Source organism: Amblyomma mixtum, chromosome 3 (genome assembly GCF_055824585.1).
Source record: "Amblyomma mixtum isolate Tamu chromosome 3, ASM5582458v1, whole genome shotgun sequence".
Lineage (NCBI taxonomy): Eukaryota > Metazoa > Arthropoda > Arachnida > Ixodida > Ixodidae > Amblyomma > Amblyomma mixtum.
Window position 1 is genome coordinate 120,763,242 of NC_143014.1, and position 5,983 is coordinate 120,769,224.

General features: G+C 49.1%; 1 non-coding gene across 1 annotated transcript; it reads left to right on the forward strand.

Annotated features, from left to right (window-relative positions):
- Positions 1 to 1,384: 1,384 nt before the first annotated feature.
- Positions 1,385 to 1,487, forward strand: LOC149351631 (U6 spliceosomal RNA). Its single transcript, XR_016291999.1, has one exon. It is a non-coding gene; the product is annotated as a U6 spliceosomal RNA (small nuclear RNA).
- The last annotated feature ends 4,496 nt before the right edge of the window (positions 1,488 to 5,983 follow it).

The following is a 5,983-nucleotide window of genomic DNA, read 5'->3' on the forward strand; positions in this document are numbered from 1 at the left end:
AAGCTGTGCGGCGTCGGCGTCTCTGCGAAGCCCCTCTTCACTTGTAGGGGAGAGAAGAGAGAGGTTCGACTAAGAATGACTCAGCAAACAATCACAAAGAAAGCGATTACGAATATAAATGCAATAAGAAAAGAGTCGGAATTGGAATAGGGCTTAATTGGAATTGAGTAAAAACTGGAATATAATTAGAATTTAAATATAATCGCAACTAATCAGAAATCTGAATTGGAATAGTTGGCAAAGTGAAAGACAATACATCAGAATTGGAATATATTGTAGAGTGAAAAAAAAATGCTCTCGCATTTCCTCCTTATCAGTTCAACTGATCGCCTCAAGTTCTTTTTTTAAATGATAACTGAAGCGTCAAGAAGTTGCGTTGCAACAGACTCGTTTTCGTGAAAGTGAGCTTCACTTCACGGCTTCGTTAGCACATAGATATAATCAAGGAATTCCTATAGCAGCGAGACAAATTCTCTGCATAAATTATACAACTACGTACTAGAAATTATGTTCAAAGTTATTGCAGGTTTGTTTAAACAACTAGGCACTCCATCACCGCTCAGTTCTTCTCAAAATAACAAAGTTTCCTGGAGTTGCAGTGCAAAAGGCTTTTTCTATTTTTATGTCCCCCTTGTTTCGAATAAAGCACGGTCCGTATACAAAAGTTGTTTTTTTTTCGGAGTCATGAGAGTCCGTTGTAACGAGCTCTGGCTCTACTGGGTCCGCACGTTTTCCTCGGTTTAACTGTTCAAAAATTTTACACCATTTTTTTCCCCACCTGCTCTGCGTCACAGACGCAATGCTTGCCTAACGTTAGAGGATGCGCGCTGTGCGCCATTTCGACAACGACGAGCGCATTTTAAAAGCGAGATCCAGATCAACATGCAAACTATCGCGCTTAAATGCGCATCTGGCTGGTTCGGTTCGGATAACTGCGACCCAGTTGAGTAGCTAATGGGGCTCTGTGCGGTACGAAACTTTGCATCGAACAGTGCGGCTGTTGCGGCAGTGGGAAGCGATCTGGAAACTAACTCAACCAGCACGTCTCTCGGTGCTACCATGTGCTCGGCTGATGTTACCAATGGATCGTATTCTTGTCTTGTTCATCTGGGCTGCGGATTGTAAGTATGATGTTATATGGCACAATAATATATATTTCTTCCACTTCAAGGTGCCAACGTAAGGCTAGGAGAGATTATTTTTAGAATGCTGTTTTCAATTAATACTTGAATAATTCAATAATTTATAATTCCGGAGCCCTTCACTACGGCGTCCCTCATAGCCTAAGTTGCTTCGGGACGTTAAACCCTAAGAAACCAAACCTATAACGCTTGTTATCTATGCCTTATTATTTGTATACGTATGACTATATATTTTAGTACATGTACTTCCAAAGTACATATACTAAAATCAGAATGATACAGAGATGATTAGTATGGCCCCTGCACAAAGATGACACGCAAAATCGTGAAGCGCTACACATTTTTAGCGCCCGAGTATTCTTGACCGCGCAAAGTTCCGAGGTCACGCCGGGACCAACGCTACTGCGAGCGGCCACCCACCGTCCACGATGAGTAGCCACGGTCCTTCTCAATGGGTCCCGGCACGAAGAATACTGCCAAGCGCGAACCTTTGAACGCCTGCATCTGGTTTGTTTTCGCTGCCAGAATCCTGGACACCTTTCGAGATTTTGCCCCCGCCGTCGACCTTCTCGATACGGGCCGTCAACCTTCACAGCCCGAACGGCCTACCAGAACGCGTCGACCACGACTGACTGCGTACTCCCTTCAACATAATTTCGATCGGCACACCACCCTGCGGAATAATTCTTCGGCATCGGATCGGAGTGTGACTCCTTACTCCTCCCGCGCTTCGCACGCGGTGGTCTCCGTCACCTCGTCGCTAGTCCCTGTCACCTCGTCCGGAAAAGTAACCAGCGCGACCGATGGAGGTGCGGTCGCTGGACTTCCGCTCTGTTCCAATATCCCTCCTCCTGTTTCAATGCTTAAGAACAAAGTTTTTGTGGTCGTTAATGGCGTGTCTGCATTAGCTCTCGTTGATACAGGTGCAAGTGTTTCTGTGATCAGTAGGAGGTTTAAGTGCTTGCTGGGACGCAAAGTTATGTTTAAATGCGATAAAACCTCAGCGTTTTGTGGTGTGAGTGGAGAGCCGTTGCGTTCTCTGATAATTTTTAATCTGAAAGTTGAATTGGGTGGAGCCATTTTGCAAGCGTAATTCGTCGTTATCACTAGCTCTACCTATGATGTCATTTTAGGAATGCACTTTCTGAAGCAGTACGGAGCAGCAGTAGACTGTGGTATGGCGAGGTTTATTTCGAGCGCATGATTGTGCCCAGCCTCATGGAAATTTCGTGTGACCCAGCAACGGTGTTTTGTTAATCCCAAGATACTGTCGTGCCATCGCGGACTGCAATGCGCGTCCCGGTGTTCGTTGCACCTGCCAGCCGGGAATAGTTCGAAGCGCTAGTGGAATCCGTACATTCGACCTGCTTAAAGCGCAATGTTATAGTGCCACACTGTCTGATATTCGTTGTTAACGGCAGTGCGTGGTTGTAGACAATTAATTCATCATCTCAACCCGTCGCTTTGCCGAGCGGCTTAAAATTCGCTGTGTGTGAATCCGATGCTCCTCCAGCTGTGGCGTCGGTCGCAGCTGTCCCGGCTGTGCCTGACCAAGAGTTCAGCGCTGAACACAAAATTTTTGGCATGATCAACGAAACGCTCCGCGCCACTCAACGCCGCTTGCTAGTAGACATTCTGCTGCAGTACTCGGCTGTCTACGACTTCTCTCAGCCCATCGGAACACCCTCTATTCCCACATCTCGCACCCGTCATACTATCGACACCTGTTCGTCTCGCCCGATCACTCAAAAGCCTTATCGTGTGTCGCCATCGGAGCGCAAAGTAATTCACGAGCAAGTGAAAGAGACGCATTAGGAGTAGGTCATTCAGGAGTCGTCGAGCCCTTAGGCTGCCCCGTAATCCTTGTCCGCAAAAAAGACTGCCCATGGCGATTTTGTGTGGACTACGTAAATTTAACCGCCGTCACCAAAAAGGATGCATACATTTTGCCTCGCATTGATGACGCCATTGACTGTCTCTGGCTATTCTTACTTTCCTGCGTAGATCTGAGATCAGGTTACTAGCAGATTCCAGTGCATCCGGCAGACAAAGAAAAAACTTCGTTTATAACGCGGGATGGTCTCTTTGAATTTAATGCGATGCCGACTGGACTTTGCAATGCACCTGCGACTTTTTAAAGATTTATGGACATGGTATTGCGTGGCATGAAATGGGACATTTGTCTATACTATCTCGATGACGTCGTCATTTTTGGTAAAACGTTCGACGAGCATAACGACCGCTTAGCTCGTGTGTTAGACTGCTTGCATAACGCCGACCTGGTCCTCAATTCGAAGAAGTGCCGCCTTCGCGAGCGTCAAGCGTTGGTGCTCGGCCATCTCGTCGATGAACAGGGTGTGAGGCCAGATCCTCAGAAAACGGCGGATGTGGAGTTATTTCAAGCACCATGGACAGTCAAAGGGGTCCGCAGTTTCTTGGGGCTATGTTCCCATTTCCGGCGTTTTATTCACTGCTTTGCCGACATTGCCTATCCTTCTTCATGAAGGAGCTTCGTTTGAACGGACTCGCGAGTGCGATGCCTCCTTCCGCCAGCTGAAGTTTCTCTTGACCTCACATCCCGCCCTCCGGCATTTAGAGCCTTCCGCACCAACACAAGTTCGCACTGATGCTAGTGGTGCTGGCACCGGCTCTGTTCTGTTTCAACACCACGATGATTGGGAGCACGTTATTGCATACGCAAGCCGCTCGCTCAGCAAGCCAGAGCCGACTGCAGAATACCTTGCTGTGATCATCGCCGCACAGAGGATCCGATCGTGCCTGTATGGCTGCTCATTCACCACTGGGATTGATCACCACTCCCTCTGCTGGCTCGTCAACTTCGAGATCCATGTGGTCGCCTCGCGCGCTGGGCCCTCCGTCTACAGGAGTATGATTTCAATGTTGTATACAGGAGCGAGCGGCAAGCCGATGCCGATGGTCTTTCGCGAATGCCGCTTCCCTCAGTCAAGTGTGACAGTGACAGGTTTACTATTACATCTCAGCCATCGTTCCAGAGTTTTCTGACGTTGAGGTGTTTAAAACTGAGCAGCGGGAATATCCGACGCTACAACCCTTCTTTGCCACTGCGCGCAACCAGGGAGTTACGGGCCGTTTATGTATCCGCGATGGTCTGTTATGGAAAAAAAAACACTCCCCTGTGGGCCCACGATACTTGCTCGTTGTTCCAACGAGTATGTGCTCCGCCATTTTGCGCGTCATGCACGACGACCCCGCCTCCGGACACCTGCGATAGGCTGGCATGCTCCATTGAGCTCAAGAGCGGTTTTACTGGCCGAAAACGCGTTTCACGACCGAACGCCATGGCTATGTGACTATAGTTGCACGCAGTGTCAGCGCCGCAAACGCCCTACCTCCGCTCCACCTGGCCTACTTCACCATGTGACCCCTCCCAGCAGTCCGTTCGAGCAGGTTGGGATTGATCTGCTTGGATCTTTTCCCAAATCTCCAAATGGCAATCGCTGTATCGTGGTATGTTCAGACTACCTCACACATTATTGTGAACCGGCTGCTCTACCGTCGGCAACCGGTCATCAAGTGTCGCTATTTCTTCTGAACTCTGTCCTCTTACGGCATGGACCACCGCGAGTGGTAATCAGTGGCCGCGGCCGCCACTTCACGGCCGATATCATTGAAGAGCTGCTACGTTTGTGCGCGGTTACCTACAGGCACTCAACGCCATGTCACCCACAGACAAACGGTTTGACGGAAGGTATAAACAGAACACTCACCAACATGATTGCCATGCATGTCGACTCTGACCATGAGAACTGGGACACAATACTGTCCTTCATCACATACGCCTTCAATGCCGTCACTCATGAAACAACCGGAAACAGTTCATTCTAACTTCTACGCTCGCCCGCTGCGCTACACCCTGGAGACCATCCTCCCATTTTCTACCAGTGACAACCTTTGTATCGCCGAGATGCCGTCTTTAGCTGAAGAAGCTCGTCGGTTTGATTGCACGCCTGCGAGCCACTGCATCACAAGAGCGCTTCAAGGACCGCTATGATAGCCACCGCCCGCATATTGTCTACGCTCCGGGCAATGTTGTCTGGCTTTGGCGCCCAGTCAGGCGCCGCGGTTTGCATCAAAAGCTACTAACCTACTACGATGGCCCTACGTGGTTCTGACCAGAATTAGTGACATCACGTATCAGATTGCACGCCTCACCGCAACTGGTCGCGTTCCGCGAAAACTGAACTCTCACATGTCGCTCGTATGAAGTCATGCCATTCTCGGGACACAACATAACTCGCCCGGCGGGTTTCGTCTGCGCAGGGGGCACATGTCAGGGACGAGAGAAGACGAAGGAGTAGAAGGGAAGAGGTGAAAGTGTGGTCGGCTGGACGCTACCGGGAGCTGGATTGATACGCCTGGTACGCATGGCGTGAACCGACCATGAGTAAAGGTTTTGCGCCCATAACATTATATTTAAATCTATATAATATCTTTATATGTACAGGGTCCGTCAAAAGTTCCAAGGCCACAGGGTCTGCTTTCAAGCGGCGTATACTGCCACTTACGGTAGCATCAAAGACATCAAGGTTCTCAGAGGTGAGAATAGTACTTCTACTATCCTCTACAGAGATTTTTGGCTCCAGGGGTGTCGTATCTGCCCAACTATAGCGCTCTAAAGCCGACCCTGTGGCCTGGGAACTTTTGGACGACCCTGTACATGGCTTGTTAACTATCGGCTTAATATGACGATAACTTCGAAATTGCGTTTTGGAAGCAAGGGGCCAGAACACAGTATAGACGGGCATCACTTCGTCAAGCGCTACCATCGTTTGCGACTCCTTAATTGCTTCAAGCCTGTT